Below are 26,053 nucleotides of genomic sequence, written 5' to 3' on the forward strand. Positions count from 1 at the left end.
TTATGACAGGCCCCTGGGCAAGTAAAATTTATCAGTTTATGGTAAATCTGTGGAGAATAACACCAAAGATAAACACAGTGCTTTGGTGACCTTTCAACAGGATGGGCTAAGTCAAATACATGGGTCAGATGTGGAGAGGGATCAATGACAGAGCTTTCTTTCTAGCATGCCCAGTGCATGTGGCCACAGCAGTTTCCTGGGATCCCTGTTTTGAGGAGCAAGACAGGAGATTTTAGGTCTTGAAATGAATGCAGCAAAATAAGAAAAATGGGGGTGGGGGTGTGATATTATTTCAAACCATTGCAGGCCTTGTTTGTTAAGTACTGTGCTAACAATCTCATGGGCAGTGATTTGGGCTGTGAAGCTGCTCAAGGGCAGAGTATTATCTAGGGGATTGGGAAAACATGGTGTTATGCAAGTGCTCCCAAACCCCAGGTGCAACTCAGATTGATTTCTTTATTTTAAATAATAAGCGTAGTTAACTTTTTACATTGGAGGACTCTGCTTACTACTGTTGTTGGAGGTAAACAAACATTGGAACTTCATTAAAGAGTATTACAGGACAAAACTCTTCCTCCCAAGCTGAATAGGACTGGTAAAGAATGAAAATACTAATCATGCATTTCCACTCTTGCTTGGGAACAGTGGTAGCTGTTTTTTACCCCTCCAGGCGAAATGTGCAGCTACCCATCTACACTGAGGTTTTCTGAGAGTCACAGAAGGGTTAAAACTGTCTGCAACCCCTCAGCATACCCCTTGTATCCTTTCCAAATTGTGTTTCACTTCTGTATGTTTCCAGTCATACTGAAATCAAACAACTCTTTAGCTCCATTAGAAAGACAAATTCAGTGAGAAATCCAGCTCAGTTTTAAGGCTGGGGATTTAGCCAGACATCCAGATGAGCTTAATTCAATTTATACTGCATGTAATTTAGCTATAATATTTCTTCCTCTTTTTATCTCATTCTTATATGCTGTCAAGAAAAATGTACAAGACACCTAGGCAGACTCTAATGATGTGTTCCTCTTGTCTGTGACCCCTGCTAGTATGGAATCTCTCACAAGCTATTACTCTGTTTAACACGTGCCTAAGTTTCTTGTGTACCCCTGGAAAGTCATTATGTTAATTGCAACGTTGTACAACTTGGGTTTCTTAAATGGAAATATTTTAGTAAACTATGCAGTTGTCTCTGTATAGCCTCAGCATAATCTTCAGATTAGGAGAAAAATGAAAAATCAGGAAGCAAACTGTCCTTCATTTGCTAAAATGGGCCTTTCACTGCTAAGATTGTAACTTTTAATTAGGCAAGAAATAAATATCTAAGAGTAGGACAGACTATAAAACTGTGATTACCTTTTTAAATTACTGCTAACAAGCAAATTAGCTGCAGCACAGAATAGCAGCCGATCAATAGGAACAGTAAAACTAAAAAGATTTTGCTGATCGCCTGTGTCTTTGGATGAAAACTGTAAAAGAGGTCCCCACAGGCTTCCCAAAGATAACCTACAAAAGAATGAGACACAAAGGGTATTGAGCTCAAAGATGCTTCAATTTCCCTAGGTAGTGAGAGCTCGTCCTATCAAACCACCTATTAGTCACAAACTCATACAACCAAGAACTCTCAGGCCTCTTGAGATCTCCTGTCATCTTGAAAAAGGTAATACCAATGAGAGGCACTAGTTCCTCTTGAAGCATGTTCAGTTTATTATTTTTCAATGGCTCAAGCAATTTATGATGGTGATGCTGCCAAGACATATAAATAAGTTTACACAGCTACTCTTTAGCAAAGATCTGGTAGCTTATTGTAAATTAGTTAACTCAGAGAATCAAAACACTAAGTGGGCAGAAATATTTTAAAATCACAAGATTTTGCCACAGAACAAAAAACCCTTTCTTTTATTTTTCGGCTTTAAACGTTATTGGCTGACTTATCATAGCAATGGCTTATTTATAAATGTTAAGCATGATTGTTTCAAAAATAATTGTAACTTTGCTGCATCCAGCTTTGTTACAGCACACTTTTAGTTCTTTCTGAAAATGCTGAATAATGCTGCTATGTTTTCTAAAAATGTCCATTCCTCAATACTTAATACCAAGGTTTGTATTTGAGAAGTGGAAAATATTGCCTTGAGATACCTGAAAGTAGGTTTTATATTTTTCTTTTACTCACTGTACACTGTACCCAAAATAATGCCAACAGAGAAAATACTTGTTTAGCTATCCAACGCAGTTAACACTTTTTCAAGAGCTATGTTTGCATCTTTGCATATGTATACAATTTAGGCTTTATACAAACCACAACAACAGGTTTATCTTCGAGTAAGTTAAGTACACACAACACAAAATACCCTCTGTCAATATGTTTGCTCATCAGGAAAGTAATAAACAGGCTTAGGAAATCTTTCTGATAGGATATTAACTGCAATTAAGACTGAATTAGTTATATGGTTTACTGTCAGAAACTGAACAAACAGCATCATCATTTCAGGGTGTTGTATTGGCAATGTTTTGCATTCCTCCTGTTATTCTGTACAGGCTGAAAGGAAGGAATAAGGCTGATATTCATCATCATATAAATAAATAATATTTCTACTACTCCAATTAATTTCATTTATTTTTTCATTTAAAACCCTCCTGCTTATTAATTAGTCAGAATATGTTTTAAGTGTCTGTTCTATCAGTTGTCTTTCCTTGTACAATGTACAAGGAAGATATGAACATATCATCAATTAAAAGCCCCATTGGCATTTTGAACTCCTTTTAATTACCTTAATTGGGTTGTCTGTTGTGTTCCACAATGTGAAAAATACTAAAATGCTTTCAAGTTCACCAGATACATTCAAATATAGGTGATTTCCTGAAAAGAGCTTTTAGACAATTCATCATTCCAGTACTGGAACCTGGGCAAATGGGAATGCTGTAGGAAAAAAAATAGTGCATGGTCATATATTTAAAGATATAATACTTCTGGTAGCACAACAGTAAAACTTAATTCTGCCATTTGTTACATATTGAGCACTTGCTTTTGCAAACATAACAGAGCTTATATGTATTTGCATGTTTCTGTGGTTTAAAAATACTGAGGAAACACAGTACGACAGGGCAGCTGCAGGAAAGAGACAGTAATTTTCAAAAGACAGAAACCCTCTACGGAGCTGCCCACTCAGACAAGTCAAGAAATTACTTGAGTCGACTGAGGCCCTCTTTATTCTGGCTAAGGCTCCTATCCTGTGCAGAGCTGATGTGGACAAGAGGGGGCTTTTCCTGGTGGGACCAACTCTGCCTCCATGCTGCCAGCCAGGTGGTGGTGGAGCAGCATCCCCAGCAAGAGATGCTGCAGGCCCAGCTGAAACAGCAGGCGGGCTCTGGGGTCAAACTCAGGACACTGCTCTGGGGGTGACTCCCCAAGTGTCCACAGACCCCATGGACCAGAGGAGAGCCCTTAAACTGTGGTCAGACATCACATAGCCTGTTAAAATTCACAGTGAAGGGAGAGGTGGATGAAATAAAAGAGTGCCAAATGTCCTGCAGATATGAAAAATGCTGACTAGGTCTCAGTCAGTGGGGCAAATAATAATTGTGATTCAGAGGTTGGTATTGCCTCCATGGCAATATTCAAGGTATGCTTCAATTCATTTTTAATATAAATATCTGTGTTACGCTATGTGCCTGTGGTTTCATATTCCCAAGAGTGAGACTGGGGAAGAAATACCTGTAAAGGTGACTACAGGGCTTAATTTTTAAGTCCCTAAAGCCTGGGAGCTTTAGGCATGGGCTTGAGCCATATGTTTTATTTATTTTAGGAAGAGTCCCCTAGACATATTATTGAACCAGCCTTGGTTACTGTTATTGATATCTGACATAAGGTTATACTTAATCATCAACATTTAGTACTGCTACTATGAGGAATCTGAAAAATTCAGTCTGACCAGCCAATCTACCATTACGGGAAATCCTTTCCAGACCCCAACAGGCAACTGCATAAATAAAGCACACAGCAAAATATCAAAGAAATGAATAAGCTGTCATATAAACAAGCTAGCAAGAAACCACACTAGCATGTAAAATAGGAGTACAGAGATCTATGCCATGAGAATGAGGCATGTGAATCAGGACAGCAAATGCTCTTTCTTGCAAGGGATCTGACAATGGAGGGGCAGGCAGAGCGCATGAATTGGAAGCTCTGACTCTCTCTTTGTAGTCATGCACTTGAAACAATAAGCAGTACTTTTTTAAAAACAATAAAGGAGCAAATATGTGGTTGTAGTGTAGGACTCGGAAGTGTGTAGGAGAATAGACAATCCCCTTTTCTTGCCTATAATTTTATGGAAGGAGTTTTTGACTATTTCTGTCTTAGACCCATGCATTGACCATTCAGCAAGCAGATTTTTGTTTTTCAAAGTTATTTAGGTGTGGATTTCAAGAACTGGCAAATACTGCCATGGACTTATATGCTCTGAACTAAACTTTCCAGTGCAGTGAGGGAGATTTCAGGAAAACCCTCATGTTCTATAGCCAGATGAATATTGTATTCTCCTTTTTCATCCCTTCAGGGGTGACAACCACACACACCTTTTAAACATGAACAGAGCTGAACAGGTAAGTGACCAGTTCACCCAGTACTACAACTCTACACCACTTGTGACAATTATTCGTTGTTTATCTTAAACTGGATTCATATTCCCAAATTTTAAAAAGTCAAGGAATTTTACATTGCTGGAGAACAAGTTATCCTTATCTCAGGTCAGCAGTTGAAAGAGAATAACCTAAAAGTGTGAAACTAAGTCGTGTCCACACTGTTTACTTCAGAAAAGCACTTAGTCCAGTAAGCTCAGGCCAGCCTGGTATGTACTCACCTCAACCATGTAGGTTCCAAAGTAGCCCTTTTCCCATATCTGTATTAAATACCACTTCTCTTATGGCTTCAGTGTTGCTTAACCTGCTTTCCAGCTGAGACTCAAAGGTCATTTCAGGTTTTCTGAGAGTTTGAGAGAAGTAGAAATCGTGCAGATCCTGTACACCACAGCCACATTAAAAAAAAAATTAATTAGGAGACCATTAACAGAGGTTTTAATCACAGTGTGATCATCTCCTTTTCCCACAAGCTAAGTCTTTAATTACTATGTATTTGCATGGGAGTCTTGTATCTTAGGCATGTAGCTGTAAAAACAGGAGGTTTTTGTCTTAGTTTTTCACCACTAATGTTGATACATTTTTATTATTGCAGTAAAAAAGAATCCACAAAATGTCTAAAGAAATCCACGCTGAAGTATTTTCTAAAAAATTAGTGGGAAAATCTGTCAATGGAAAGTTATTGTGCCACTGAATGTGGTTTTAAAAATAAAATAATCTACCAGATTTATGTTATTGCTCATGTGTACTTTAATTTTCTTCCAAAAGGAACCTAATTCTTTTAAGGAATAAGTTTCACAAGAGTAATTTCTTTCCTTCTCACACAGAAAAATGTTTGATTTGGGAATAAAAATGAGTTATTTTACCTGATGTGATGGATCACATCTGACTTACTACAATTGAACTTGAATCTCTGCAAAAAGGGGGAAATACCTGTTTAAATGCATGACTCCTGCATGATGACCTCCTTGTTTCATTTCCAGCAGGAGCCAGTGGGAAGAGCTACATGGCATGGCAGAAAAATGGAGAACGAAGGTTGTCTCTGTCATTCTACCATCAAGTTTTACTTTCTACTTCACTAAATACCTCTAATTCAAATTCCCAAATACCAATCTGATTGCCAAATGATAGTGAAGAGCCTAAATAAGCTTCATAAGTACATTCTAAGTATTTAATTTTCATGCTTACCTCATCTGAAATTTCTAAACTCAGTTCAAGACCCTTATGTGTAAAGATAGGGTGAAAACAGGTTGATGAAATAAGTTGTTGATGAGTCAGTTATGGAGAAGAGGGATTCGGGAGGAAATGGATAGAGGTTGTACAGATAGAAATGAAAAGACAGAAATGAGGGGGCAATAACAAATATTGATAAAATAATAACTTTTTGAAGCATTTAATTAGTTTTGTTATTATTTTCTATTTCATCACTGAGATAAAATAGGGGAGACAGTACTCTATCTACCCTTGTCAGGAGTGGCTGTGGTAGACTACAACCACCTACATCTATTGACCTCTTTAACCACTCCCATTGGAAGCCATAGAATATTACAATTACAGAAGCAAGCTGGGAGCATCACAGAAATGACTAAGTTTGATTTGAACCGCTTATAATGGGCCCCCGCACTATGTACCTCAGCCACCCACGAGAGCCATAAGAGCAAGGACTTCACCTGCTCACACAATTGCCTGCTGGCAATGGATGAATATTCTTGCAGAGTCATAAACAAGGTAAGTGATTTTCTACACATGCTGTAAAATTTGTGCATTGCAACTGTACTCAGCAAGACATCACCAATTTTGCAGCTTTCGATTCAGTTGATCCTGAGCACTTCTCCTGACCTTCTAGTTTTTGTGGCTCCTCTGCACCTGGTTCTTTTTTCATCTCTTCAGTTTTCTTTTGATTGTCCTCTTTGGCAGAAGCCTTTTCATCCATTTCTCAGCTTTCTGTGGAGAGCCTAGATAGGGCAACCCTTGAATTTCCTCTATTTTACACCTTTACTTGGGTGTTGGAAACACTTGACTGAGAGGACTTGCCTTTTGTTCTCTGTTTGTACAACAATTATTCAGACAAGTTCCTGACCCATAACTCCTCTCTGATTCACGATAGTAGTGAAAAGAAACAAGAAGAAACAGTAACAATAACAGGAACAACAATAATAGAAGAACCTAAGAAGGCTTTGGGTATTTAATACTAAGCACACTTCATTGCATTTTTCTGGGATATGATATAAAAAATCACTAGCAATGCCAAGAAAGTGGTGTGTGAGTGGGGGTGTGTGTGTGGTGGAAACAAAGCCAAATTAAATAAAAAATAGATTAGATGATATTTTATACCTTCTTTTTACAATAATTCTGGTCACAAAAGAAAAAAAAAAACTCAAATACCCCTCACACTCCCCCTGCTCCCCAGTCCAAACAAACAAGCAAGAACTAAAAGCAAGGAGCAAAAGAAACAGTCATAGGAAATGAGAAGGAGAAATGCAGATGACACACAGCATGTCAGACAGAACAATAATACAAAGCCAGGAAATTGTTGTCCTCTAGGGATGACTTTGGCCCACAGTCATGCTTATCCCATCTACCAATATCATTTGGATAGTTAACTGTGATGCATGCTATAGTTTTACTTTTTATATTTATATTTCTTCATTTTTATATGATTTCCACTTGCAGAGCTTTAGGAAAACATATTTTTCAGCAATTGCTTCTTTAAGGTGGATGCTGCTCAGTGAAGAGCTAGCTCACTTTTATTGCCTTTCATCTCCTCATCTCTGACATCAATGAGAAATAATCATCTGTGTAACTACCCAATACATCCATGAGAAAAAAATCTATGCCAGAAAATAATATTACACTCCTAAGCAACATCCCCTTAAGCAAGGAAGTTGGTGATGCAGACATCTCTCTGTACCTCTTCTCTGTGCCCACACAAGAGGGACAGAGACAGATGAGAACCTGGCTTTGAATGCTTAATTTGTATAAGTCTCTTTTGGCTTTTACTGGCACCTTTATCCCTGGTGCTTACCTTGCAGCTTTTTTTGTCCCTTGCATCTGTTCATCAGAGCAGATGATAAGAGATTTTTCATGACCAAGTCTTGTGGAATTTGTACTCATATCTGAATGCATGCATTTTGAAGCTCAGGCAATTTGTTCCTCTGTTGAGTTTTTTGGAATCTTGTCTGTAATTTAAAAGAAAAAAAAAAAGGAGAAAGAGAAAAAGCAAACAAGGAAAAGATTAAAATAACAAATATTTTGAAAATTCAGGCTCGCTAACAAATTTCTGGAATGATTTCTTGCCTTTAGGTTAAAAATTGGGATGTTTCAAAGTAGCATTAACATGGTACACAAAGGCAAATCCAAACATTCAAAGGACATTAATACTTGATGTACAAACACACATTTAAGGAACAGCAGGAATTTTGGACCAAGTAAGAGCAGAAAAAAGGAGAGACAGCTGGGAGAGGTGAACAGGAAGGCTTGAAATTTTGTGCCAACAAATGATAAAGTACTGTTTTATAAACCTACTTACTTTATTCTCTATTCAAATAAAAGAAGCATTTTGCGACTGTCAGTAATGTTTATGCACTGACTAAAGCTAAAAACACACTGGCTGTGTGAAGTTCAGTTTTTATTCAGTAGAGCCTGTGTAAAATTTATGTGAAAAAAACCTATCGTACCATGCTCAAAGTTAAGTTTCTTTTTAAAAATAAATATGAGAGGCTGACCCTTGCAGCCTTTCTACACATGAGTAGTCACTTCAGGTCAGTAACAACCATCCAGGTATTCAAAGCACTGCACACGCATTCATTTAGAAATGGGAAAATTTAGGCAAGTCCAGCAAAAAAGGATTTACAGGATCAGGTCCTAATTTTTATCTGTCATATTGAAATGGATTTAAAATTAAATACCTTCAAAAGCCTGAGGTAAAATGCTGTACATATACTTATGAGTTAATCAGGCTGTAGAAAGGACAGAAGACAAACCTAAGAATACAACAGCAATTTCAGTGTCTGTTTGTAAGCTTGGAGTTTAGCATCCATATTTTAGTGTCCAAAGTTTTCCAGCTTTCCCTTGCCTCAAAATGCACTTTAAAATAAAATACTCAGCTGTATGTGCACAAATACACGTGTGTAAGTTAGGCATAAAAAAAGGAGTGTTTCTGTATAAGGTGAAGAAATTGATATAATTTCATTGGTATCACAAGCTGCAGATTAGAGCATAACATCATAAGGTAAAACATAGGAGGTATGTAAAGGTACATTTTTATAATAGGGCCAAAGACAATGATGACAGCCTTTCTTAGAGCTATTTACTAAGGAAAGTGTATATCTTCCTTTATGGCTTCTTGTGCCAGGAGTTTTTGAGCAGAAGTTAAAATCAGTGATTCGCTCTGTCTAAGAAGATTGGTGGCTTCTGTATTACATTCTACAGAGGGGTCCAAGACACACACATGAAACTGCATCTAAAAGCCATCATAGTAGTCCAGAATTGTTCCATGATTTTATTTCCATGAATTACGCCCCTCCTTTGTTGCAGTTCCCAATAGTCGAGTTCTTTTAGAAAACCATTCCTCTTTTGCAATGAAGTAACGCACACAAAGAAACTTTTTTGTGAACCAAGTATGTGTATTTGTAAGCTTTATTACAAGCACTATGAATCTTGGGTACTTTGGCTAGAGCTCTAGGAAAGGTAACTTTGTGCTCTTGAAAAAACATCCCTAAAGCCCTTCATGATCCCAAGTCTGAGGCATTATGTCATGGAGCCAAGCTGGCAAACAAACAAATGGAGATAGATCTAACTTGGGGCTGTCAACACAGTAGCAAGAAGAACATTCCAATGGTAAAATTAAATCATATTGAAGCTGTACTGCAAATGGCATTTTAAAAGCACCAAGGAGAGGAAAAACAATCACTATTAGTGCAAGATGGTAAACAGCACCATTAATGACAAGCATTTCACTAAAAATTTGGTCTGTGTTTAGAACAGGATTTTCTTATACTTGCACTTTAAATCAATGCTCACAAATGAACATGAGCAACATTAGCTCAGGTTTTGTCCCAGCTATTAAACAGAACCAGTAAAGACTAAAAAAATTTGCCATGTTGGGAATGAATACTGCTTTCCAAAAAGCATTCTGATGTGCAGCTACAGCCCTACAATAATCAGTCATCAATTGGTCATAGCAAGAGCTTATTCTGCCATTATACAAAGATCTTCATTTAATATATGTGCACTGTTCTCAAGAGATAATAGATGAAGGTTTCTTCCAGTGAATAAAGCAATAGTTTCCATGGAATTGAAATGTTTAAATCCAGGAAAATACAAAACAGGAAAATACAAGGCAAGAGAAAAATACCAAAATATGTAGATTGAAGCAGCACTGGTAGGATTCCTATTATTCTATTTCTTACTTCATTTAAAAAATGCAGCATCCTAACTTTTTGATTTAGGAAAGGGAAATGTATAGTATAATCCATACCAAAATATACTTGAAAAATTGAGAATTTAATATTCCCTTCCAAAATGACAGGAAATATGGTATTGATCCAAATTTTGTCAGTGGAAACTGATCCAATGAAATGTGTACCCTTTCAGAGTAAGCAGAGGGCTATTTTAAACTATGGAAAAAACCTGAATTATATTATTTGGTTGATACTAATATAATTTAAGGTAAAGGTTATGTATCTAAATAAATTACAAAAATCCTCAGAATAAATTCAAAATCAGAGTACAAAAATGGTTTGAATCTGATAATTTTCAATATTCAAATTCATAACTCTTCAGATCTCCTGATAATAATATCAAATCCCCTGGAAAAGGGAGGGGTTGGAAGGAGAAAAACCCCCAACATTTCTGATGTTTATTTTTGAAACATAGGCGTTTTCTTTCCCTTAAGTGAGCTTACAACCCTGGCACCTATTCTGCACCACTAAATAACAACTGGATGCTCATGCTTGGAAAGCTGGGTGAGGGAAGCAATTTAAAATTTATTTTCATAGTGGAAAATAGGTTTTGCCAAAATAGTTTCAGTTTATGAAAGGAGAGAACAGCTGTATTTGGTTTATAATAAATCTTTCACAAATCAGTAAAAGCAAATAGACAGCGCAACTGTAACCCATAAAAGTGGAAAATATTAGACAACAGACAGTGAAATTGTTAAACTTTCCCACAGATGCTGTTGGTAAAATGCCTCTGCAGAATTTGTACATGATATGTGCATGAAAATCAAACCTGAAGGCAAGAGGCATTGGAATGAGGCAGAATTACTTATTAGAGGAATATCCTATTAAGGTGGCTATTCTGGGTATTGAGGAAGGTGTCTCCAGCAGCTTCCTGCTCCTATTACTGAATGTTAGTGCAGAATAATTACTTGCTTGCCAAAAATGAGAGGACATTGACCCTGCAGACTTATTGAATTCGTGCTGCTTGCCTTCAGGCCATGTCGGGGGTTATTCAATTTTGCCTGAGGAGGACAATCTATTATGAGAGATGAGTCAAGAAGGCCCCTTCCCTGATTGCCCCCCAAAACCATTATCGCAGCGTGGAGGGGGCATGAGCAGCGAGTGGACGGACAAGGCAGCGCTGATCCCGATTACCGGGGGACCAGACACAATTTGCATTGTGAGCAGCACTGCAGCTCTGGGCAATCAGCCAGGGCCGGGGCCGGCAGGCGCGCGAGCACCGCGCCGCTAATTGCTTGTGCTTGGCGTGGCAACCTTCACCCTCACGAGGAGTTCGTCTGCACCTGGGTGAATATTTTTATATTGACAAAGAAACACAAGTTCTCCCCAAAGGGAAAAGCCAATATTTAGGGTGCAGTACATTTTTACGCTTCTCATGCTGCCTCTTTTTACTGTGTTAGTTGTTTGGTGTTGATGTTTCCCAGCAACTTTATGAGACAGAGTCAAGTCACAGCTTCATTTAAAATGAACGGACTTTTGAAACCAACGAAAAGGTATTTTGATTAAAAACCAAAGCAACCAATACAAACAAAACCCCAGAGGATTAATTTTTGTTGGAAGATAAATGTGTGATCTTTTGTGACAAACTTGCCCCACCATCAATGGGAATCTTTCCAGTGGGTTTTAATCACTTTCAATCAGGCCACTTTTTCACATAAAGGTTCTGTTCTTACAAGATTTTACAGGTTCCTCAGCTTTGAAAAGAGGAGTGCTGCATTACATACCTGAACACAGTTGCTAAATGTATGGTACTAATTGGACATGCAAAATAAATCAATGTTTTCCTATTCTCAAAGGATACACTCTTCCCAGTGTTGCCTGCTGCAGGTGAAATTGATCTGAATCCTGACTCAAAGCCAAATGAAGCCACTGGAAGTGTTCTGTGACTCATTTAAATGTGTTTGGTTTAATTTGAACCACATTAAACTTGTGAGAAAGAGAAACTTAGCACAGAAATACATGTGAAAATATAGGTGTCAGCAAAGGAAAATGAAATTGTTTTCTCAGTTCTGTTAAAATAAAGTGGGGGATTATCCTTCTGTCCTTACACACTGTTTTCCAATATTTTGTGTAGTTTGGAATTGTCCTAACACCTATGAAAGCCTGAAATCTTTGTCTAGGTTTGGAAGTTAGTTAAAAGCTATGGCTAGCAAGCTTATAAGATTAAAGGAAATATGCCTTTTAACATATCCTAGTAACCATAAAACCCCCCATTTTCTAATGTTGTGCTGTCTACTTTGGTATAAATGATCATTTATAAAGAGAATAAAAAACTCCAGTGTTATCTATCCATGGTCCACCAAACCAAAGAGCAAGGCAAAGAGAGTACAAATATAAACTAATTTATTCTGCCATGGCGACTGGTCTGTCACTGGTCTGCGGGGATGGTTTGATGGGCACAGTGTGTATCTATGTACAAGTTACCAAATTGATTCCTTGATTTCCTCTTGAAACCTCAGCTTGGATTACATGAGGGCAAACAAAGGAAGATGAAGACATTGTGTCAATCTTGTTTGCAGTGAATAAGAGCAGTCCATATTTAAGGGCGTGGTTTAAGGCCTCTAGGTGTATTCAGACTGATAAAGTGTGTCCTTTCCTCATGAAAACTCAATCCTATAATTAACTGCTCTCCTTAAATTAAAAAATAAAAAAAATTAAACAGCTCATAGTAATTTTCCATTCACATATTTCTTTCCTGAAGCAAAACAGTAATCATCAGAGTAACTACCAGGTGCATAAATTCTGTGCATAAACACAGATATTGAGTGTCCCTTGGGTTACCTGGGGTATCCCTTTCACCCAATTATTGTGGAAGGGCTCTGACCTCCAATCCATCGTGGGTAACCTCTACCAGCCTCACATTGATTGCTCTGGTTGGGATGTCTAGAAGGACACAAGGTAGCTTTGTTTGGCCATTTGATTTGTGTCATACAGAAATACTACAGAACTGTAATGAAGCATTATATAGTATTAAGAAAACACTGAAAAGCATTCAAAACTTGCTCTGAAACAAAATTTTCTCAATTTACTCTCCATCTTTTCTGGAGTGAGCATTCTTCTAACACCAGACAGCTTCAAAGCACTGGGACGATTTCTGCCTGAACTAAACTGAGGCATCTCTGGCCAACATTCTCCTTGTCACATTTTCCATGTGTCCCAAAGTGGAATATATCCCACACACTGCATGATAAAAAGTTCCTGAGCACCATATTACTATAATGAGATAATGGTTATAATAACACTTTGCATTCTCAATTGCTTATTCAGTTGAAAGTTAAGTCCCAAGTTACATGCATGAAAGAACTGCATTATTAAAGAAGACTCCATTTTAATATTTACTTACTTCTGAGTGCATGACTTGGCAACCACCATAACATTTTTTCTACTAAAGGGGTTTTCAGGGCTTTGTTCTCTTTGAGCAGGATTGGAGAAAGCTCTGAATGGATTTCCTTTGTTTTATTTTCAGGCATGCTAATGAAAGAAATTTCTCTGTGGAGCATCATAGAGACATCCAAAGGTTTCTTCAGCCATGATGAGCTTTGAGGTAACTTGTCCACACAGGAAGATAAGTACAGCTAAGGGCAGGGAATAGACTTAACTCTTTTAACACAAATCCCAAGCAGAAAAGAAAGAAACAACTGGCTATTGCACTTTGCAGATCTAAAAGCGATGGAACCATGACAGCTGAGACTCTTCCTTGTCAGCAGGGGAGAGAAGCATAAAAAGGTAACTTTCCTGACATCCTGGTCTTCCATGTTAGGCCTCTTTAGGCCTGCTGAGATGGCAAAACATATTACCTGAGGAGAGGCATGGTGCTGGAATGGCTCTGCATTTTGCATTTGCCAGCATAGAGATTACCTTTCTAGCATATTTAGCATGACCTACTAATGTTAAATAGTAAATCCCAAATCTTTTGTGTAGTCTCTACACAAACCCCATCTATCCACCCTTTCAACAGAAAGCACACCTATACATGTCTCCAGACAGGGTTTGCCACACTCTGATCTTTATGACACTCTATCATATGATGATACCAGAAGGTTTTTCTCCAGGTAAAATACATATCTAATAATTCATTCTCCACTGCAGGCCTGCCCCACCTGCTCTAGAGAGATCAAAAAGCTTCAGCAAAACCTTAGTTTTGTTCCATTACTAAACATGCAGCTTTTCTTGCAGAAGTGCTAACAGATAGGTACTGCAGCAGAACATTTCCATGGCCTCAGTAACTTCACTGTAGATGCCAGTATTTTTCAGATGATAGTCACTGACCATGGTGCCTGGAAAATGGACTCTAGCCCAGATGTGTACAGCATACAGAAAAGAAGAACTGCAGGATGATCACATACCTTTAGAATGGCTGTTTACCAGCAATATATACCTGTTTATGGCCAACAAGACAAAGCTTTAATGAGTCAGGAAGTGTTCCCACTTCTTGAATTTGTGTCATGGATATTTTAGAAGTAAGTGCACCAGATAGATTTCTGTTCTTTTCCTGCCATATTTTGCTTTCTTTCCTATTAGGTGAACAACCTTAGCAACATCCCCAACACCTCATCTTGAAAAATTAGTATTTTGTAATATTTCCTTTGTGAGAGAGTCTGATAAACTAGAAATTACAGGAAAACAGAGACACATGGCTCAACTATGCCTTTTAGTTACAAGTCTCTCAGGAAATTTTTGTATGACTAAAGACAAAAGGTTTTGGTTGAGGAGGTGATGATGCTGAGCTCTGTCCCATAATGCAGACACTCAGCCCTCCACATTCTCCTGTGGCAAAAATGGCTCTTTAAGCATTTTACATAAGATAAGATAAAGTTACTCTTCTGAGGAGATTGGCTCTTTATTTTCAAAAGCAACCCCCTTCCTACCATTCCAAGTGACTGGAACTCAATCAGCACCTCATCTGGAAGGATTGACTTGAGACATTGATTCTTGAGGTGCTGGATTAAGGCAGCAAGAGCAAGGCAGATTGATCCCATTTGTAGCTTTTTCTCTCAGCCTTTACAGTACAGAAATAATTTTTACATTTTTCAACGCCTTTTCTCTTTTAAGAAAGAAAATGCTTTTCCAGAGATCATTTTAGATGTGCAGATATAAAAACGTATCTTTGAGAATTTCAAGGAACTGGCCAACTTAAAATGGAGTAGAATTTGATAATTCAGTGAATTCACTAATTTCATCTAACCCTTCAGTTTTATTTGTGGTTTCATATTAAAAAAGGATTTTTTAAAAGTATATATTGGAAATAAGTTCTCTTAGACCATCAATATACTCTATTAAGTAAATTACTGTTTAGAAACTTTTGTTTACAGGGTGGTCTATCTAATGCAGTGCAGTAAGTCCAAAAGAGCTGTTATATATTGCTACAGAAATAATTGCCATACTTTACTCTTTAAAGCATGTTAAAGCTCTAAAAAAGAAATTTTCTATTTGACTTATATTATAAGATATAAAGATATCTTTTTGTACCAGTTCACAAGAGCAAGTTAACAGAAAGGGAATGGGCCCTGTATATGAGAAATACCTGGGAGCAATGATGAGCAGCACAGAACCTACAAAGAATCGTTCTTCACTGTTTCTGTGCTAGGGGGAATTTGGCAAAAATAGAGGAGATATTTTCTTCCCAGCAATCCCTGCGTGCCAGTGCAATCTTTGGGAGCCATCATCAGCCATACATTCAAGTAAAGCATAAATATGTTAAACCTGTCTCTGCAATGAATAAGGTCTTCTGGCACTGCCTATGTCACTTCTGGTCATGGACCATAATTCTGAGCTCAGCAGTGTTCACATACTTCTATTTGGGACAGCAGCAGTAAAAACAGAAAGGTATCTGGTTTCCACATGATATTTTCTGGCATAGATGAATTTTGTTCTGCATTGGAGGATTAGGATTAGAGTACAGACATAATAAAACTTCAGGGCTTCTTTTCCAGCATGGGTTCTTCTTATTAGAATCACATGGGGACATAAACGGATCATAAAAATAGTAAATCTGTTATTATTTCAGTTATATTTATTATTCATACACAGGATATATTGTGAGAAGAATTAATTCTGGACATGTATCAGCAAAGTGATATTAATAAATAAATCACTCTCCACTTGGTTTCTCAGACATAAGACTTGCTTAAGTAAATAAAAAACTTGAAAAAATCAGCTTTTGACTACTTGCAGGATTCCAAACAGCACATCAAAACGTAAGGTAAGGTGAAGTCCTATCTAGGGCAGGACTGCTGAGGTTTGGACACATAGAAGACAGAGACACTTAGCTAGAAAAGAAGGCCATCAAATGACCAGATTGAAAAGAAAACTTAAAGAAAACTTAATTTATGACAGTAGGTGAATGAGGGTAAGAAAGACCCGAGCTTATCAGGAAGAACATTGTCTCCTAGGTTTAGACATAGCTTGGGTGAGAGGCCCTTGGCTGGTCAGAGATGGGTGGGGTGAATAGAACTGACTGACAGGCTGCTGTTGGAAAGTTACACCTACCTGACTTGCTTGTAACAACTGAAACAGGAGGCAGTGGCAAGAGGAAATGCAGGTTATAAATCTTTGCTTGAGAGGTGAGGACAAAACATGTCTGAGGAAATGCAAGAAGATTGGCCAAGGAACCAACTTGAATAGAAGAAAACAGATCCAGAGTAATGAAGTAGAGGTGACAGCTTGCTTAAATAAAATCGTCACTCAAAAGACAGAAATAAAGACAAGAATAAGGTCCTCTGAGTGTGAATATGCACTTCTGGCCTGACTGCAACCACAAATATTGTAATAGAAAAATCAGCTCAGCATTCGTGATTTGAAACAGAATAACCAGCTTCAGTACAACAGGGAGAAAACCTTTTGAGCTCTTTTCCTCTCCTTAATTAGCTTCTTTGACAGTATTTTCCCTCTGTCCATAGTGATTCTCTGATGTTTTCTCCCAAAAGTTTTCTCTGGGCTCTTGCACTACCACTGAAATGCGTAAAATAACTGTAGAGCCAAATCATATCCCAGAACTAGCTGTCCAGCCTCGATTCCCCAAGGAAATATTAATTTCTAGCACATTGCTCACTCAGCAGGTTAGCAAGTTGCACTCAGACAACTGCAACCCAGTGAATCTCTGGAGGACACAACTGACTTTTCTCGCTTAGAAATTTAGGAGAAAAGAAGAATGTCACTTTGTGCTGTTTACAAGATAAAAACTGAAGACCTACTTCTGTGGATTGCCACGTGAGGCATCTGAAAGCACAAAGTAACCTGGTGAGATGTCAGGCTGTGCACACTGACTGCTGTGTTCAGACTTTTCATGTTTTGATCAAGTCTGAAGCAAGTGTCACAACTCCCAGTGGCCTCCAATTACTGGGCAGCCACAGATGAACTTGCAGGAAGAAGCACTAATCCTAGGAAAAAGAGGGATCTTATATAAAAAACTCTTCCCAGGGAATGTGAATTGTGCACAGAAAATGGCGAGCAGAAATAAGGAAGGCCAAGTATTTAAAATGTGCTTTAAACCAGGACCTAGCAGGATAGTGGCTCACAATCTACACATCAACAGTGGGAAAATGTGATGGGGCAGGTGGGTCATCTCTGTTATCTGTGTCACTTGCAGATGCTGTAACACTTACAGGCTGCTAATTTCAAAAATAACTGCATAAATGGGGACAGGAATGGCATCCAGTCTAGCAAATGCTGTCTCCTACATCCTCCCCCAAGCCCAACACCTCTCAGAACAAGCAAGAGGGTTCACCTCCCTTTTCTGCCACCAGGAATTCTCAGGGGTTCATGCTTCATGTTGGGTTGCGGTCCCCCCTGCAGCCCCTACATCAGTTCCACCCCAACCCTGGGACCCCAGACCAGAGGAAAGCTCTTCACAACACTGCCACTGCCAAAGCAGCCACTAAAGCAGGGGACAGCTCCTAGCTCACATTCTTCTCCCAGAGCCTACTACATTTTTCATTTTGAATTTATTTGCTAAAAGCTTTCAACCTTGTCCTACTGTACACACACTAAATACAATTGCCATGTCTGACTATGAGCTTTGAATGGAGTCAAATTATTCTACAGAATTATTTTCTGTTCCTCTCACCTTTGTCAAGAGGCTGTATGAATTCTCACCATCAGAAACATTCTTCTGTTCAGGCTCAACATTCTTCTGACCATTCCTCAAACGACCTTTTAAAGAAAAAAATAAATTAATTAAAAATTCCTTATTTTTAGTTTTTCCTTTTAATATGTGAACACTAGCCCCCTTGCTCAGTTGTTTTTTTGCCTAATGTTCATATAAGTGTATGTGTGAGTAAACTGGCTTATAAAGCATCAGGCTAACAATTGGCATTGGAACAGTGTAGCAGAAATAAATAGCTCCAGCTTGCAGATAACATTTGTATTGACCACTGATCTATTGAACTGTTATATTTAGAAGGATCATTTAAAGGAAAATCTCATAGGCTATTGAATTTGAAGCTGTTCCAGCTACTCTGCAGGGCTTTTTTTCCCTTTCCTTTTCTCTTCCCTGCAGTGAATTCTCCAAGGCAAATGGTGTAAAATATTTTGCTGGAGGGGATACTTTACTTTCAAGATTTATTCCTTTGCATCACAAATATATCAAGGAAAAAAAAATCAAAGACAATAGCATAAATGTTGAAAGAACTGGAAAGTTTATTTTCAATCTCATTGTGAGGGTTTGACAGTGAAGCAGGGATTTTTTGTTTTGTCATGGAGGGAGGTTTTATGATAGGCAGCTATGATCAAACTGAGATAAGTCTTATTATTTTATTTTAATATTAGTTGTTTCTCCTTTGATGCAATGTCAAGGGAAGAACTGTCCTTCCTACTTAGACATCTGCTACAGAGGAACTGTCTGTTAATTATCTTGACAGATACAACATGCAAGTTTGTTTTGATGAGCTGTGATCGATAAAATATAAAATATATCAAAGTGTTATTTGTACAAGCCTCCTTGGCATGCTAATAGCATGTATTTGGAGATGCTTGGTCTCTGCTTTTCTCCTATCAATAGTTTGTATGTTGAGCTAACACTTGGCTTCTTATTTGCAATATGATGGTCAGATCATCCCGCATACACCCTATTACCATCTGCCTTTCTTTGAGGGGAAAAATATGTATTAGACTATTTAATAGCCTGCAATATCCAAACCTGTGGGACTGTTTTATTGGTCATTTCACCTTGAGCATTCTCTTCCTCTTTACTCCTTTCCTAAAGAATCTTTTGTGACTTTTTAGCCTTATCAAGTGTTCATAGTGAAAACAAACAAATGCATCTTATTATTAAAGAGATTCTTGCCAGGAGGTAAAAGAAATATGTGTTCCTATGAGATTTGCTTACATATTCTGTGGATTGTAGATAGTATAGCTTTACATTTATTGAAATTGTCTTTTCCCCCTGAGTTCTGAGAAAATATGCCTAAAGCTATTATCGCATCTATCGACTCTGTGGGATTTAATGGACGTGGCTCCTGCTCCCAAGTGGTTGGAAAATGACCTCTATGAAACAAAGTTCAAGCAGAGTGAAAGCTCTGAGGCTGAGATTAGAGACCTGTCAGTTGCCTGGTAGGATAAAAGTGTAAAATTATATGTGACGCTCAGTTCAGTCACATCAAACAGCTCAGAAATGTTTACTGAATGAACTACACAGTCGCTAATTACACTTTCCCCTTAAGTATTCACATTATCATGGGCAACAAATACCCAGAGAATCTGGAAAGGGAAAGCTGCTAATAAGTATGCAACAATTACACCAGGCATGGTTTTGCACCTTAATTTTCCTACAGTAATTATTTATAGTGAAGAGGCAAATTTGGCCAGTCATTACATACAGTATCTCTGGTTTTGATCTGAAGAGAGAAAAAAAAAAAAAAAGAAGATAAATTTTAGATCAAAATATAGCAAAACAAGCACAACTATGAGCAATAAAATAAACACAGCTTCCTTAAAACTTGGTACAAAACATTGCTTTAACCCAGGGGCCCTTAGTGACCAGGTTGTTCGGAGTGGTCACATACATAATGTCAAATGATTACAGCAGCAACTAAAACCTGATGAATCAAAGTGATCAAAGTACATTCAAATTACTCTTCCACTTCTTTCTGGAGCAAATGCATTAACCTTGCAATCTGTGTGTTTGGTTTTTTTCATTACTGCAACTTCCTTATATTAAAAAATTGCCTTTCTCTTGATATTCGCCTAAACCAAATTTTGTAACAGTGCAGAAGACTGCAGGTTAAAGGGTCTCCTTCCATAAGTAAGAATCCTGCACTACATTTTAACTATCACCCACAAAAACTTCTGATGATGAATGGGACCCAGAAAGTAAAAGCACGAGGGCCCAGAGATGTCTGAGCTGAGCTTTGTAGGGCAGTTGTAGTAGGCTGGCCTGAGACACTTCAGGTGAGAAGGGAAGGCAAGGACAGGGCAGGCTTTCCCTCTGTGTTCACATGCTAGAAGACACATTCCACCTCATCCACTTACAAGCCATTGAAAGCCCATTGAAGCATCAAGGTCATTAGTAAATCCACAGAGAAAGAAACCTGGGATATTCCATTTCCAGTGGCAGGCAGGTAATGAAGGAGTCAAGCATAGGGCTGTAAGAAAGAGAGGTAAGTGCTCAACATCCTGCTGTGTGCTCTCAGTGGCCATTTTATGCATCCTGTTGCGTTTTTTCTTCTTTCTTTCTTTGAAATTGCATTTTACACATTGGAAATACCATTTTTTTTCTGCTCAGTAATTTTTTGTAGCCATATTCTCTAGTTAGGAAAGGAACAATTGATTTGTTTGAAGGAATAACTACAGCACTTAGAAAATTATGCACACTAAAACTTAGAGTTATGATAAAGTGCTGAGTCATTCTAGAAGAAAACTTTTTTTTGCCATCTGAATATTTTGCTGTCTACTCAAAGCACAGTTTACTTAAACTATATTACCTTAGGAAGTTTAGACAATAAATTATTTCACATAAAGATACTTGCTGTAACAGTTATCATAGAGTAAATGTAGCTTTATTTCTGAATTTAATATATATATAGGTTTTTTTTACTCTGATTAATTTTCACAGATAACAATTAGCTTTTTCCTGACCTTTTTTAATTCCAAATTATTTAACATCATAAAAAAGACTAATTAACAAATTCAGAACAATAATCTCCAATATAGTCAATAACTCTCTAGTGAAAGAAAAGTATATTTTCTTTTCACTTTTATATGATCTCTAAAACATGTGCTTAATTAAAATTGATCTCTCTTACTTGAAATCTTTACAGAGTGACTTAGTGAAACATGGCCTCAAACACAGTTATTTGAAATTACATTAGCAGGAGATCTAAGCAATAATGTGTAATTGCTGTTACATAGTGTCACTTACACTTACTGTTACTGTCTCAAGTATTTTCATCATGAAGAGGTATACATGGTTTTCAGCTGATTTTTACAGACTTCTAGATTAAACCATGCACTTGGCATGATGATCAGAAGGCAGGACAATTTAGTTGCATTTTAAAGGAGGAGGACTTTATTTCTCAATATGGATATTCTGGAGTGATGGGAATCTGGTTCCAAGTTCTGGGGTCCAGCTCACCCTTAGAGGTCACAAGGGACACATCCCACAGTATTTTCCCTATTAGCTGAATTAGCCACACTATGAACTCTGAAGAATTAACCTAAGATGGCATGATATTCTGCTTTTAAAGTATGTATGTTTAAGGCTCTGTAATAATTCTTAAGTGAAACACATTAAAAAAAAATCATTCCTTAATTTCTTCCTGCGTCTGACTCTGAATAGGCAGTAGTATCATTGATTCATTACCTTCCCTAATCTCTTCTGGAATGCTATTTTATGCTTGGTCAACCACCAAACTTTACAGATTTCTCTGTTTCATTGACAGGGGTGTTATTTCTATCAAGAAAATACAGAAATGCATGCCAGAGAAATTAAAAGTGTACTGCTGCCAAAACACATTAAGAACATAAGAATATTTTCCAAGACATCCAAAGTAGCTCAAAAAAACTGGCTTATGTAGAGAAACGAATGCAAATATGTGGAAATAAAAGGAGTACCTCTTCTGCAGAGCTTTGCCAGAAGGAGGAAGTCCCACATCATTGCCATTCTCTAACTGATTAGCTGCACTCTCTCCAGGTATTTTGAAGGTAGATGCCTGAAAGACAGTTTGACATGAGAAATGCAGGTCAGATCATGTAGCAGCCATCCCCAAGAGCAGAGACAAATACACACTCTGGACTGGCTGATGCATGAAAAATACCCCAAGTTTCTCACACATACAATCTCTTTAGAAATTGTGTCATTTTTACACTCTACCCGATCAAATTTTGAATGAGTGGGATCAAGACAGACTGGACAATTGGTTTGGTAAAAAGGCTTGTAAATCTTGATGAAATAAAGCACTTTTTAGAAACTAGGCACATATTCTATGGCTAGAATTTAAAATCTGTAAGGAAAGAAGCCCTTTTAGAGAAGGAGATTCCATTCAGACTTTGCCCTTTATGGACAGTTAGCACAGCTGTCCCTGGGCAGAGTTTACAGAGTCCTGAATCTCTTCATAACTCTCCTATTCTTGATAGCAAAGAAAACAATAATCCCCCATACTCTATTTTTTGGAAATTATTATCTTAATCTTTACCTCCAGTCTCCTTGTGTTCTCCCTTTCCACTATTCTGAGGGTGTTAGCATTAGTAGTGAAAAACAGCTCCTGCTAATCTCAGGACAATGGCAAGTGGATGGGATGCCAAGGGACTTAGTGATGGATCCCTAAGTAAATGGTGACTAGAAATTCTCATTTGGTGCTCATTTCAGTGGCAGAAATGCTGGTGTATCAGACAACATGACCTGAGGCAGATATCGTAAGGATTGGATCCCAAAAACACAAGTCTACCTTTTGGTTCTTGGAACTTCTCCTACTTGACTGACAATTCCTGTCCTCTGCAAAAACTGTTACAAAAAAGACATTCTCAGACAAAGGGAGGGTAAATTTAGAAGATGGAAAGTGGTTTTAGATGTTTCAAACTTTAGTTTGTTTTTTGCAGAAATGGTCTTAAAAAAAAAAAGTATGTGAAGAATATGCCCTGGGCTTAACTTTCCGTGGATAAGAATACGATGAGTTATGTCTTTGCATCATAGAAAGGTGATCTTTCCTCTCTATCAGTGCTATAAGCATCTGCAAGTCTGTATCCACAGGGAAGAATTAATTTATTCCCAAGTTTGCTCATTAGAGTATCTGACTATAACTTTATTTCAAACAGAAGTTGCCCTCTTTTTGTAGCAGATATTGAAATTGAAAAGAAGTTCCTTACACATATGCTATTAGAGTTGGGGAATATCAAGTGCAGACTGCCTCCCGTTTGTGCTGGAATGAAGCACAGGCTCTACCCCGGTTCTCACTGAGAAGCTGTGACTGGCTAATTGACAACCTGAGAAGGGACAGAATGAATCTTCCAAAGGATTTCCTTTATATGGAACATGGATTCAAATATCACATGATGAAAACAAAGAGATAAAAAAGCATTCCCTTTGCAGATGGTCAGTCTTAATTCTTCCCTCCCGGTAGCACCATGTCCCCCACCTGCTGGCCCAGACAGAGCCTTGATGATCAAAGAAAACTGTGATTTGCAATGCCCTCTCCTGCCTCCTCCATCTTTTTTTTCCTTAAAAAAATAATATCTGATATTCTTTCCCACTTTACAAAATATTATTTTCCTTTGAAATTTAGCTTTAATATAATTCTCATCCTTATCCTCTTCCTGTACCTCTGGATGAACCTGTAGATTGCTCGCACCATCAGAAGAGAGGGCACAGCAACCTCACTGCTTTCCTTACCATGACTGGTTTGAGAGAATCCTCCAGGCAATTTAAGGCTGGCTTCCCCCCTGCCACAATAAACCACTTTATAGTGCTCTTATCTGATCCAAGCTGAACTGCAGGGCATGTTTCAGTAGCAGCTTGATTCACTTTCTCCCTTCCCTCAAGTTGAAAACAGAAGGACATTAGTTGCTGTATAACGTGATGTCCGTGTCTTGTTTCTCCTATTATCTAGACTAAGTAAATCATAACAACAGCAATGTAGTTGCATGCTGATTTAAATGAAGAAATATGGTTTGATGTTAAAACAATTCCTCTAATTTATATATAGCAAAGCCACGCACAAAGTCTTTTGTCAATGACATCCCAAATCAAGATGTGCAATCTTGAGAAATTGTTTGATTAACTTCCGCCTTGTAAAACATCTCCTTGTGGCAAGTACTTAAGCCTCTAAGAGCTGCCAAGTTCAAGCCAGTGTGGCTCGTGCTATAAGTCTTCCTGCAGCCCTTTGGGCCACTCTGTAACGAGAGCTACCATTTTGCTGTCACTGTCACTTCGCATATCCACTCTCTAAAGCTCTGTTTGTTGTTTCATTCTGTTCTATGTCTCCCTTAGGAACTTCTTCATTTTAATATAAATAGAGCGCTTCATCATGCAGTGCCAATGACTCATGGAAGGTATAACTCTCAATATTACTGAAAATGATGCATACAGATGAATTTGGCCAGCAGATCGCAAACAAAGGGCCTTAAGAAAAAGGGAAAAACTTCCTAATCCAACAGTATGGAGGGTAAAAGGTTGAAAATAATAAAGGAAAGAGGAAATGAACTCCTCACTCTGCTAACCATTGGTTTGATTATAATTCACAAACATCAATGGAAGCAGATAGTTAAAGCTTTTTGCCATATGGCACAAATACATCACGCAGTATATATATATATATATATATAAAATATATTTTCTTTATTGTTGATTTCTAAGTGGATTTTTTGTTAAACATGGAAATTAGTTTTCCTTCTGAATCAGGAGGATTCTAAAAACTTGAACCATAATTATACGTAAAAAAATTCTACTTGTTTTAGAAAACTGTGTTTTAGAAAAACATTAATTTTGGAAATTTTAATATTTGGGGTTTAATGCTTAAAATTTTATATTCTTTTCAATTTTTCCTTTTTCTAATCCACACTTTTATATGGTATGATTAAGGATTTGCTAATAAGATATGACCTAGTAGTATTAAAATGGAAAAATTAGGGTAGGATAGGATAGGATAGTAGGATTAAGAATACCCAGGCAGATCAATGCATGAACTTTGATGTAATATGTGTTGAGAAAACACAAAATGAAAAGGCAAATTCTAGCACTTTCATAGTAACAGCAAAATTATAATAAGAATAATTAATAATAATAATAACAGTAAGAGCAATAATAGTAATAATAATAAATCTAGAGTGTCCCTTATGTGGTAGCTGAAATACATTACATTCTGGTCATCTAATACTTGTAACACTTGCAATATTTCAGAAGAGGTGAATGAAATCAGGGATCAATTTAGTTCTGCAAATTCTATCTCTCACATATTGGTGTATAAACCCAGTACCACTGGCAGATTGGATCTAATCCCATTCTGTAGAAAGTAACATGAGGGGATCAAATAATGGTTAGGTTTTACCCATGCAATAGTTTCAAATAACTTCATTACATTTTAACCACCTTGCCCACAACCCTTTGGCTTTAGCCTCTTACTTGGACAATATAACTGTTTCTATTATATCCATATGGAAATGCTTTGTGGATCATATCAGCTCATGCTTGCATATTTAACATGGTTGTTCCAGTTTAATAGCTAACTGCACAACAGTTCTTAGCATTTCTGTTCCCTTTTGTGCCCTCTACAGTGAACACTCAGGTTCTCTCTTATTTTTACTGTACTTTTTCAAGGGCTACGTGTGCAGAAATATCCCAGTCATTTGGAATTGCTAATATCCAGTTACAAATTCACAAGTGGCAAATACGCAACCATGAAATTCAGTAGTTACAAAGCAGAACATTTGTACATTGTAAATTCCTGTGCATTTCTTAAGTTGCATGATGGGGAGCAGCAGGTGACATTATCCAGTTTTATGTGCACTTTACCTTTCTCTAATACCCCTCT

This window comes from Agelaius tricolor, unplaced genomic scaffold (assembly GCF_023055355.1).
Source record: "Agelaius tricolor isolate 1412-34295 unplaced genomic scaffold, bAgeTri1.0.p SCAF_8, whole genome shotgun sequence".
NCBI lineage: Eukaryota > Metazoa > Chordata > Aves > Passeriformes > Icteridae > Agelaius > Agelaius tricolor.